Source organism: Macrotis lagotis, chromosome 1 (assembly GCF_037893015.1).
Source record: "Macrotis lagotis isolate mMagLag1 chromosome 1, bilby.v1.9.chrom.fasta, whole genome shotgun sequence".
Classification (NCBI taxonomy): Eukaryota; Metazoa; Chordata; class Mammalia; order Peramelemorphia; family Peramelidae; genus Macrotis; species Macrotis lagotis.
The window spans coordinates 864,580,317-864,593,442 of record NC_133658.1 but is presented as its reverse complement, the minus strand read 5'-3'; positions in this window follow the sequence as shown (position 1 = coordinate 864,593,442).

Sequence of the window (13,126 nt, the reverse complement as noted above, 5' to 3'; positions counted from 1 at the left end):
TGCTGATCGCAACTCCCTCCTTTCTTATTTCTCCACTACCATGTACTATATTTTCTCTCTCCTTTCACTCTGACTCTGCTGTAGGGTCTCTGAGTGTCACAGCAGACAGATTCCTGGTCCTGGGGCCAAGAAGCCCTGAGCCCCCCATACCACCCCTTAGGCCCAGAATCCACCTGGCCCTATGGTCCTGGGCAGGCCTTCCAATCCCAGCCCCTTGCAAGAAGTAAAAAAGAAAATGTGTTATATCTGACTACTCTCCCCCCATGGTCCATCCTCTCCTCCTTTATTCACATCCCCACCCCTTCCTCCTGCTCCCCCCTCCTTCTTACTCCAGATGCCTATACCCCATTGAATATATATGCTGTTTCCTCTCCTAGCCATCTCTGATGAGAGCAAAGATTCCTTCATTCCCCCTTGCCTCCCCGCTTCCATATCATTGCAATAGCTCATTGTAATAAAAAAAATCTTATTATGTGAAATATCTTGGACTATTCCCCCTCTCCTTTTTCTTTCTCTCATTCCATTTCCCTTTTTTTCTATTGACTCCATTTTTATACCATATTTTATCTTCAAATTCAGCTTTCTCCTGTGCTTCAACTATAAAAGCTCTCTCTACCTGTTCTATTAACTGAATATGAATATTATCAGTATCATTTTTCTATACATGCAGTTCATCCTCATTAAATCCCTCATATTTCCCCCCTCTCCTCCAATCTTCATGCTTCACCTGAGTCCTGTATCTGAAGATCAAACCTTCTGTTCAGCTCTGGCCATTCCAAAAGGAGCATTTGAAATTCCCCTGGTTCATTGAAAATCCATCTTTTTCCCTGGAAGAGGACATTCAGCCTTGCTGGGTAGTTCATTCTTGGCTGCATTCTAAGCTCTTTTGCCTTATGGTATATTGTATTCCAAGCCCTATGAGCTGCTAAGTCCTGTGTGATCCTGACTGCAGCTCCATGATATTTGAACTGTGTCCTTCTGGCTGCTTGTAATATTTTCTCCTTGACTTGGGAGTTCTGGAACTTGGCTATAATATTCCTAGGGGTTGGTTTTTTGGGATCTCTTTCTCAGGGGGATCGGTGGATTCTCTCCATTTCTATTTTGCCCTCTGCTTCTAGAATATCAGGGCAATTTTCCTGTAGTAATTCTTTGAAAATGATGTCAAGGCTCTTTTCCTGATCATGACTTTCAGGTATTCCAATAATTTTTAAATTATCTTTCCTAAGTCTATTTTCCATATCAGTTGTTTTTTCAATGAAATATTTCACATTTTCTTCTAATTTTTCATTTTTTTTGGTTTTGAAGTATTGATTCCTGATTTCTGGTAAATTCATCAATCTCCCTGAATTCTATTCTTTGTCTGAAGGATTTGTTCTCCTCAGAGAGTTTTCTTATCTCTTTTTCCATCTGGCCAATTTTGCTTTTTAAAGCATTCTTCTCCTCCATAACTTTTTGAACTGTTTTGTCCATTTGACCTTTTTAGCATGCTATTTTCTTCAGCATTTTTTTGGATTTCCTTGACTAAGCTGCTGATTTCATTTTCATGTTTATCCTGCATCTCCTTTCTTTTCCCAGTTTTTCTTCCAACTCCCTCATTTGATTTTCAAAGTCTTTTTTGAGCTCTGTCATAGCCTGAGCCCAATTTCTGTTTTTCTTGGAGTCTTTAGATGCAGGAGCTTGTGCTTCCTCATCTTCAGACTGAGTGTTTTGATCCTTCTTGTGCTCATTTGCAAAATATTTTTCAATAGTCTTCCTTTTATTTCTCTGCTTGCTCATTTTCCCAGCCTGGGCCTGGTTTGGGGGTGCTTCCTGAGCTTTTGGGACACTCCCACCACAAGGGTCTCAGCGTGTGAGGCTCTGTCCTCCTCCTGGTCTGTGAATGACCATAAGCGCCCCCCTCTGCCACGGGGCTGAGGTGGGGGGGCCCTGTTGTTCTATGGGGGGGGCCTAGACTGGGATCAGGATCTGAATGTGGTCAGAGCCCCAGAGTCCTGTTCCAGGGGCAGAGGACAGAGCTCAGCAGTCTCTCTCTCTCTTCACTCCCCTCCCTCAGCTCAATGGGCTCATACCCTGGGGGCTCCTGCTTACTGGCTCTGCCGGCTTCTGTTTCCGGGTCTGGGCTGCCGAAAGACCAAGCTGCTCACTGTGTGCCCTGAGGGCTGGGCTCCAAGTGCTCCCTCTGGCAGAGGTCCCCTGCTGTTCCCCCACTTTATGCCGGGTGCTCCCGGGGTGCAGCTCAGGAGACTCCCCCGCTGCTGTGAGCCCCGGCTCCCAGCGCCCTGGGGCTGCCTCTGGGAGGCTGAAATTCTTTGGCTCTGGCGGGCCACCCCTCTGGTGGGCTGCCCCTCTGACCCCAGGGAGCAGAGCTTTTCTGCTCTTTTCCAGGTTACCTTGAGTAGGAGAACTGCCTCACTGGGTCCCTTTGTATGTTCTGTCTCTCGAAAGTTCAGTTAGAGTCCTTAGTTTCACTTTTTATCAGGGAGCTCCTAAGACTCGATCCCTTCTTGTCACCATCTTGGCTCCGCCCCCCAGTTCTATTTCTTAATAGTTTTAAAACACTGTTTCATGGAGATAGAAAGGCAGGCTAGGGACAGGTTGTGAAGGGCTTTAACAACTAAACAAAGTAGCTTATATTTGAATCCTGGAGGTTATAAAGAGTATATTAGAGGGGTGGCTAGGTGACCCAGTAGATAAGGCACTGGCCCTGGAGTCAGGAGTACCTGACTTCAAATCCGACCTCAGACACTTAATAATTACCTAGCTGTGTGGCCTTGGGCAGGCCACTTAACCCCATTGCCTTGCCAAAAAAAAAAAAAAACTAATAAAAAAGTACATTAGAGTTTACTAAGTAGTCAATTCTTTACTCAATAAACATTTATTAAACATTTATGAAGAACTGAGGAAACAAGGGAAAGGTAAAAGACATTCTTGGCTCCCAAGGAGCTCACAATTTAATGTGGACTTGAAAACAATTATTGTTGAACAATTGTTCAACAATTAAGTTGGAAAAAAAAACAGAAAGAAGGCGAAATTAAAAGAGATTAGGGTAGAGACTTCAGTAGGAGATGGGGTTTTAGCTGACACTTGAAGGAGACTAGGGGAGTTGGAAGGCAGAGATGAGGAGGAAGAGCATTCCAGGCATAGAACACAGCCAGAGAAAACACCTGGACTCTGGAGATGAGGGTCTCTTGTTCATGGAACAGCTGGCAGGCTGCTGTCATTGAACTGAAGAGTAAGGGAGGGCAAGCAGTGGAAGAAGACTGGAAAGATGGGTAGGACAGGAGTTTATGAAAGGCTCTGAATGCAAAACAGAGTTTCATAAATGAACCTGAAGTTATTAAAGAACCACTCTGAGGGAGAAGAGGAAGATCTGAAGGTCTACAATGTTGACAAGGTTGCATGGAAAAAGCTGCCAGAAGATACCTCCTCCTGTGCTCTAAAGTCCCCACTTGCTCTAACATTCTCTGTCCTAGGTCCCTTCCTAGCCTCAAATTTCATGTTCCAAGGTTTCCCCAGTCTCTAAGGTACCTACCAGCTCTAACATTCTCTGTCCTACCTCCACATGTTCTAAGGTTCCTTCAGACTGTGACATTCTCTGTGCTAAACTATATAATCTGGGCTTCAAACCACAAGGCTCTCCTTATTAATGAAGAGAATGATGACTCTGCCTGAATTCATAAGGAGAGGAGCTGGTGTAAAAAACTGTATAGACACTCTTCATTCCCATTTCCAGAGGCACATGGGATTCTATTCTTTCTTCAGGGAGAGAAATACCTATGGAAAATGAAAAAAGACTTTGGGAAGTGTCAGCTGTGTAGATGAGTTGATACCTTTCCATGTCCCTGATTTCCAGGTTGCTTTCCCAGAGACATTTCTTCTTGAGTGACATTAGGGAGTATTTCATGGTTGAGCTGAGATTGTACATTCTTAATAGGAGAGCACATTCACTTAGTCTATTTTATGGTATATTCTAATCTATGTAATTTTTCTGATTTCTGTTATTATCTTGGATAAATAGATTTACTCACTATTTTGGCATGAGATATCTTTTGTGAGGACAACTAGGTGGTGCAGTATAAAGAATATTGGGCCTGGAGTCAGGAAGACCGGAGTTCAAATCCAGTCTCAGACATTTACTAGCTATATGTATGACTCTGGGCAAATCACTTAACCCTGTTTGCCTCAGTTTCCTCATTGATAAAAAGAATTAGAGAAGGAAATGGAAAACCACTCCCGTATCCTGCCAAGAAAGTCAGGGTCATCCCTTCTCCCTCAAAGGGAAATCAATCAGGAAAACAAACATAAATTTTTAAAAATCCCATGCTTCTACACCAGTAGTATAGGAGGAGGGGAGAGAAGGGGAGGATGACACTTCCTGTCCTGAATCCTCTCTCAAGGAGAAGAACAGAGTAACCAGGAATTAAAGTTTTTCTTTGAAAAAGTGGGCAAAATTACAGATATATATATATTTATGCCTCCTTCAAATTGAATTTAGATGTCCCATTTTGATACATAATATATATATAGACAACATATACCAGAAAGATAGGCAGACAGACAAACAGATGAGAAGGATTGGATAGAGAGACAGATGGGTGAATGAATAGACAAGACAGATAGATCAAGCATCTATTAAAGGCTTCCTGTGTACCCTCGAGAAACTCATTCTAATGGGAAAGACAACATACACAAATGAGAACTGGAAAAGGGACCAGGCAAAAATAGCTTGAAAATGAAGCAGACAGGTGGCATAGAGGAGAGATCATGGGCCCTGGAGTCAAATCTGGCCTCAGACACTTAATCATTATTTAGCTGTGACTTCGGACAAATCACAACTCCATTGCCTTGCAAGAAACAATAACTTGCAAATATCATGAAGCTGGATGCCAGTTCCCTATTAGACCTAGTGGACCCGACTTGAGTCCTGGGTTTCAGAGATGGAGAGATTAAGAGGATGACCAAAGTTGAGACAAGATAACTAGGCTCCCAGGGCCCATTTCTGAAATTTTATAGTCTAGGGGTCCTCCCAGCTCTGACATTCCATGTTCTAAGGATCTTCCCAGTTCTGACATTCTGTTTCAAGGGCTCTCCCTTGGGTTCTAACCTTTCCTCCCAGTTCTGACATTCTGTGTTCTAATGCTCCACATCCTGACAGTTCTCCTACCTCTGACAGACAGGGTTTTCTTATTGCCCTACCCAGGAGAGCACATAGGGATTATTACTAGGACAAGAAACTTTTGTTTAGTTGGGTCAGGAGATCTGTGCTCTTGGCAAGAGCATTGGTCTCAGATATTAGAGATTCGGGGAATTTCCTTGGAAGGTGGTTCTCCATGGAAGATTTTGTTTCCCACCAGGGAAGGAAGAACAAGGACATTTCAGAGGATTCCTACCAGTTTCTCCCTGTCATGAATGCATTTCTGAAACTCTGTGTTCAAACATGACTATTCACTCCTCTCATCTTACTTCCCCCCCAATTCAGAGGCGTCATCCTGTCTTTGTTCTCCACACAAGATAAGAGGCCCAGCTAAGTGAAGTAACTTAATACTCTTCTCAAGGAGAAGTCTACACTTGTCCATAGGGGCTGCATCTTTTTATTCCCAGGGTCCTGCACATAGAACTTGTTTAATAAATGCTAATTGATTGGCTGATTGATTGAACATCAGATCTGTTTGCTTCCCATTCAAGAATCAGCTTGGTCTGATGGGAAGAATCCTAGGCTTTCCACCTCTGTGTTGGGTAAATCACTTAAACACTCTGTGACTCAGTTTCCTCATCTGTAAAATGAAGAGGTTAGTTCAGAAGCCTCTTCTAGGACCTCTAAGGAGTCTTTCAGTCTATTATCTAATAATCATTCCCCCTTTCATTCCCCCCCTAAACAGATGGCAGTTAAATGACTAACCAATCCACCTGGTCTTCGCCCGACCCACTCGTCCAAACATGCCTGATAGTTTGTTCTGAGTTCAGACAATTGTAGAGTCTGAAAGCTGAAAGAGGGCCCAGAAGTTACCCCCTTCCTAACCCCATCAGCCAGCCAGACTCTACTTAAGCACTTCCAGGGAGGGAGGATCTTGTGACCTGCTTGGGTACATTGCCCTCGGGTTGTCAACTCTGCCAGTCAGAAAATTCTTTTCTTGGGTTGAGCTGAAATCTACCTCCTGTAACCAGCTCCCCTGGTGTTGGGAGTTCCCCCTGACTCAGAGGAATCAGAAGTGCTTGAGTATTCCAGGAGGCAGCAGCAAGTAAAAACAAGATATGAGACCTCTAAAAGGCAAAAAAAAAAGACTGGCTGACTCTACTGGGCCTTCCCATCTTAACCTAAAAGTCTGTAGACCACATTAAAGGGAGGGAGACTCTGAATAAGACAATCCTTGTCTTCCCCTCCAGAAATCAAAAGACTATTGATGAAATAAAGAACTAAAAGTCCCTTCCACTCATTGAGGCCTGTGGTCTTTTACTTAACAAATGTCATTGGGTTTCTGTCCTGTGTATGTGGTTGGATGTGTGTGTATGTGTGTGTGTGTGTGTGTGTGTGTGTGTGTGTGTGTGTGTGTGTGTGTAGGTGCTCTTGCCAGGTGCTGGAGGCCATACAAAGGGAATATTAAGGCATGGTTCCTGATTTCTTGGAGCTCACAGTTCAATCCTGGTCCCTGCTTCTCAAATCACTGTTCCCCATCATTTTCTTCATGTTCCTCCCTGAAAGGGATGGTTCCTTCTTCGCTTCCCTGTCCAGGACACTTCCCTCATTCCATCTCTAAAAGTCCTGTTCCCTTTCAACCTCCTTCCTCTGGAGTCAGGCCCCAAGGGTACCAGATCCAAAGCCTTGAGAGATGTCTACTATTAGGTAGGAATTTTTTCTTTTATGTACTTGTACCAACCCCCCCCCCAGTGACTCATTCAGCACATAGTTGGAGATTAATATTTACTGACTGATTGAACAATTAGCTTGAAGGCAATCCTATTTTTTTAACCAAGAATTTTTGTAGGGCAGAATGCCTATGGGGAGTAAGGGAGGGGAGGATGGGTATGGGAGTGACACTAGGGAAAGGGGGAGGAGTAGTGAAGAAGATACTAAGGGATTTCCATGCACTAAAAATTGGGGACCACTTGGTCTTCCCCAACACCTACTTATTGGGTTACTTGTCATGTTTGCAATTCAATCTGAAACTTTAAAACAAAAGGAGGGGTTTTCCCCTTTCTTCCACTTGCCTCCCCCAGATTTGTGGTTTATGTTTAAGTTCAGAAGCTCTGAGGAGGAAGGAGATTGGGGTTGGGGGAAGCTAGGGCATCCACTCATCTACTGGTGGTTCTTTAGACAACAGCTTATATGATGTGTTCACAAGGACCTTCTAAGGATCCCTAATTTTTTGTTATACACATTGACCCTTCCATGCTACTCTTCAAATTGTGTAAGGGGAACCTTGATAACTCTCTCAGAGTCAGAAACCCTGGGAAGAAGTGGATTAAGGTTTGGAGGAAAAGACAAAAATGGAATCTTCAGTTGGCATTCCAGCCTTCACCATAAAGCCCCATTACATCTTAAAATTGCAAATATTGCCTTCCTCCCCCCATACCTCCAAGTGAAGTCCCCAGTTCTCTGCTGTGAATTGATCAGGCAATAATAGCTCACACTCCTGTAAAACTTTTCTCCTAATATCCTTCCTTATGAGGGAGGTAGTCCAGAGTTCAGCACGTGGCCTAGCACACTGACTAATTATTCTCCAGGAATCTGATCCTCAGAGAGTTAAATGACTTGCCTAAGGTCCCACCAAAGAAGTCACCCTTTCAGTGGTGAAGGGGAATAGCTTTGTACTGAAAGTTAGAAGTGCTTGGTTTAAATTTGCTACTTATTTGCCCCTGAATAAGTCCCTTTATCTCTAGGGGCCTTAGTTTTCATCATCTGTGAAATAGGGCATTGAACAAGATGATATCTATGGTTCCTTCCAGATCAAAACTCTAAGGTCCTATGAAATGAGCATGTTGAACTTTGAGAAAAGAAGACTAAAGAACAGGAGACATTCTCCTGATGTTTAGATGTATAAAGGGGTGATATGAATCAGACTTGATCTGCTTGACTATCAAAGGCAGAACCAGGAGCAATGACACGAAATAAATGAAGTTGGATCATTAGCTTTTAAATATTTATCCCTACCTACTGCCAAAGTAGAGGTAGCTAGTGGTATAGTGGATAGAGGGCCTGGAGACCAGAAGACCTGAGTTCAGATTTAGCATCAGAAACTAGCTATATGGTTCTGGGCAAGTCTCTTTACCCTGTTTGTCTCAGTTTCCTCATCTATAAAATGAACTGCAAAAGGAAATGGCAAATAACTATTTTTTTTTTTTGCCAAGAAAACCCCAAATAGGGTCACAAAAAGTGAACTAAACTGAAATGACTCAGCAACTACTGTCAAAATAGGTGGTGAGTATGAAGATATAAAGTTGAGATAAGATAGGTAAGAGTTCAGTGTAGAAGGTTAAGGCATCAATATAAAAACTCTAACAACACTGAATGCTTTATGAAGCCTGAGAAGTGACCAATAGCATGGCCAGGGCAGGCTTCCTGGAGGAAATGGTCTTTATGTTCTGCTTTGGAAGATGGAGTAGGACTAGGGAGGGAGAAGGAGGGCAGCCCAGGCATAGGCCTGAGCAAGGGTGATGAGATAGGAAACCAAAATGACATTCAAGAAAAAAGTGGTATGGTTTAGGCGAAATGTACAAAGTGTACATGGGAGCAATATTTACCCTTTCCAAAGGGTAAATCAGTCAGATATTTTTTAAAACACCTCCTAAGGTACTAATTGGCCTAAGTCAGTGGTTCCCAATTTTTTTTGTTCCAAGAATCTCTTTTAACAAAAAAGTGCTGCCCCTTATTTAAATAATTAAAGATTATTCAATAATAATCTTTCAGCTTTATTCATTAAATCCTTTTGTAACAAGGGCTGCCTGACCCCCATTGTCTGAAGGTCAGGTGTGTTACATGTTTCCCTTTCCCCCTAGGATCAGTCCCTCTGCCACTGACTCTAGACCCCATCGAGGGTGTTACCCTAGTTGTAGGGGGTCCTCTGTATTCCAGTGCCATGTGGCCACTTGACAGGCAGGAATGTTTACTTCAAAGACATAGCAAGAGCAAACATAAGAATATCACCCTCCAATACCTGGGAGGCTTAATCCCTGCCCCAACATCATATTCACGTCTGTGGAGGAGAGGAGGATTCACAGCTTAGTTCACTTCCTTTATAGTTCCTACTTAGTGCCCTCAAAAGGCTCAATTTTCAGGCACCTCAGATCCTCTGGGCTTCCCTGATAGATTGGCCATAATATCAATCTGACCTAAAATTCTGCCTCCAAGGTGATCACAACTTAAGCTCTTGGTCCAAGGGTTCGATTGCCAGCACCTAGAAATGAAAAGGATAAAAAAAAAAAAAAACAGAATGATACTTCAAACCTGTTAGCCCCATTTGGTGTTTTTGTGGCAAAAATATTGATGTAGTTTGTTGTTTCCTTCTCCAGTTCATTTACAAATGAGGAAACTAAGACAAGGAGGTTGAAGTGACTTGCTCAGGTCACATAGGTCATGTCTGAGGCTAGATTTGAACTCAGGTCCCTGAAGAGTAAGAACATTCCAGACATGAGAGACAGTCAGAGAAAATGCCCAGAGCCAAGAGATGAATCATAGCAACAGGTAGATATTATTATTATTACCATTTTACAGTTGAGGAAACTAAAGCAAACAGAGATTAAAGTGAAGTCACTTAGCTAATGAGCCCAGGGTCACATAGCTGTTACATGTCTAAGGCCAAATTTCAATAACATCTCTTATGCCATCAAAGAAAAATATGACTTGAAAAGAAGTTGGGTGGCTAGTTATGTTGTGAAAGTAAGGCTAGCCTATGGATGCCCAAACAATCTACTGGTATTCATGTGATGCTTGGCAAATGCTAAAAAAGGCCTCCAGCATATTGAACAGACCGCCTAAAGCAGATTTATGGAAGAACAGGGTTCAAAGTCACACTGAATGGACATATATAGATGAGTTGCCATTTTGCATCATTGGAGGCAGCATTCAAATTAACTAGATCATGGATACATTAGAGGAAGGATGCCACCTGCTTGAGCCTCGAAGTCTTCTTGGAAACATAAACAATTCCAAAAGTTCTAGCACAGTTTTCAGCTACCAAAGCTTTAAACTGAGCATATAATTTTGAGAGAAACCCTGTATTCTATGGCTTACTTCTGCTTACTATATATATCTCCCTTGACCTTTAGTGACCCACAATTTGTATTCTTCAAAAATCATGCTGCTGCAAGATCTAATGCTTCGTAGTATTTTCTAGAGAACATTTATGTTAAGTCTCAGGATCATGAAGATCAGTGCTGAATTTCCCAAATGCTATCCAGTCCATTCTTTTCTTTTCCTTCAGTCCTAGGCTCAACTTTGTGTTCCTCTTCAATGCCTTCTCAAACTGTACCTACTAGTGGAGCAATTCAATGGACTGACCTCCCTGTATTCCAAAGTCTGGAAAATAGACATTTTTCATCCACTTAATTTTTCCTGTAGATATTATTTGGAAAGTTTCTTTTGAGTAACCATAGATCTCCTTAAACAGATTCTCTCATGAAATCAGCATAATGTCATCTGCAAATAGGAATTTCTGGAGAATTTCCCTATACATATAAAAATCTCTCTTGGATTTGAATTCTACACAAGACATCTGTCATATATCTTTAGTGAGTACACATCACTGGGTTTTTGTTGTTGTTGTTTTTAGGTTTTTGCAAGGCAAATGGAGTTAAGTAGCTCACCTAAGGCCACACAGCTAGGTAATTATTAAGTGTCTGAGGTTGGATTTGAACCCAGGTACTCCTGACTCCAGGCCTGGTGCTTTATCCACTGCGCCACCTAGCCACCCCTCCACTGTGCCAACTAGCTGCCCCTCCACTGCACCACCTAGCCACCCCTCCACTGTGCCAACTAGCTGCCCCTCCACTGTGCCATCTAGCCGCCCCTCCACTGCGCCACCTAGCCACCCCCACATCACTGTTTATAATTCATTTGTCATTAATAATCAGGTCACTGAATAGCTTCATCTTGGGCATATCATACTAAGGAATCTTATATGGTTTTGTTTTGAGAGACTTCTCTGTTGGAATAGAATCCTTTAGGTTGCATTTTTTTAAAAATCAACAAACAATAAAGACAATGGGATTTCATATTCTCTTCATCTTTCAGTTAATTGTGTGGCTATATAGATGTGATCAGCTATAGAAACTTGATTATGAAAACTGTCCAGTTTCCATCTCATATTCATTAAGAACTTTTTTGTTAAATTTATAGACCATTCTTTTTTTTAATTTTTATTAAAGATATTATTTGAGTTTTACAGTTTTCCCCCAATCTTGCTTCCCTCCCCCCACCCTAGACCATTCTTATAAAAGGTTTATAAAAATGAAAAAGCATATGACTTGGTCATTACTGACATCATCTCAACTGCTTTCTTGGGGATAGTAATGACTTGTGTTTTTTTCATTCTTTTGTCATCTTCCCTCCTAGAGATATCAGACAAATAATTGACACCCTGAGTTCATCACCTCTCCATCCAAAGGTGATCAACATGCTTCATTAGTGGTACCCTGGAACCCTAGCAGGTCACTGAATTGGTCAGTTAATTAGTTTTTTCAAAAGTATTTCACTTTACAATGTTGTTATTACTGTATAAATTGTTCTCCTGTGTCTGCTCAATTTATATCAATTCTTGTAAATCTTCCCAGGTTTCTCTGAAACTATCTTTTTTTAAAAAAAAATCCTTACAGTATAATAGTATTACTAACAATAATGATGATGATAATAATAAATAATAGTTATTCTTCATCCTCATGGAGTCAATACCCTTCCTTATTTTTGTTTCCCTCTTCTGGACACCTTACAAAGCTTCAATGCAGGACCCAAAGCTGAACACAATACTCCAGATGAGGGCTGACAAGAACAGAGCACAGTTTATCACCTTCCTCTTCCTAGAAACAATGTCTCTCCTGATGCAGTCTGAGATTGCACAAGCTATTTTTTTGCGGCCATACTAGCTGACTAATGTTCAGTTTGTGGTCCACTAAAACCTCAAGATGTTTTTCCAGATCTGTTGTTGTCTTGAACCTGTGTAGTTGTGTTTTTTAATAAGACAATTTTTTTGACATGGCTAATGTATCCAGGTACATGTATATTTGTTACAAGAGTTTTCTCTTTTTTATGAGGGGTGGTAGGAAGGACAAAAAATTCAACATTTGTCAATGAAAAATAATTTTTAAGGGACATATTGGATTTGTTCAGCTCTCCCTAAATCTACTTGTTTCAATCCCATTGTAAACGTCCACACTACCTAAATTCAGCAGGCACAAATCTTTCTAATTATGATCCCACGGGTCTTTATGATGCACTTACAACTCCTCTGTTTGCCTTTTAAATAAAACCTTCTAAAATATGCTGCTATTCTACCTTTCCAGGCTTGTTATTTCTCACTTTTATTTACTGGCTCTTGGTTCCAATAAAGCTGGGCAGCTGGCCAGTCCCAAAACAGAACACTCTTCCTAGGCCTTGTACAGGGGTTCCTCATGCCTATGATGTCCAACCCCACCCAGACACCCCATCATAGATTCCACAGCTTCCTCCAAAGTTCAGTTAAATGCATTCTCTTAAGAGAAGCCTAACGTAATTTACTTAGATGTTGCTCCCCTTCCCTTCAATTATTTTGTATGTATTTTCTACATTCATTTTCTGAGGGCAAGTCCATTTATTTACACACCAACAGAATGCAAGCTACTGGGGGTTACTGAGATTCTTCTGTCTTTGTATCTCCAGTGTCTTCACAGTGCCTGATCTACAATAAGTGCTTAATTAATACTTATTTGTTCCACTTGGGGTGTTCTTTCCCCTCCTCGTATCCAGCATCCTGCTTATGTCCCCTAGAAATCCAGGATTCTCTATAGAGGATTCCCCAGGGTTCCCCAAATAGTACAGACTTCATAGGATTTCATTGGAGACCAGGGGGCAGTCAGCAAATTTGATGCCCTTATCTAATTCCCTACAAACCCCATATTCTGGTGCTTTTTTTGTAATAATAATAATAATAATAATAAT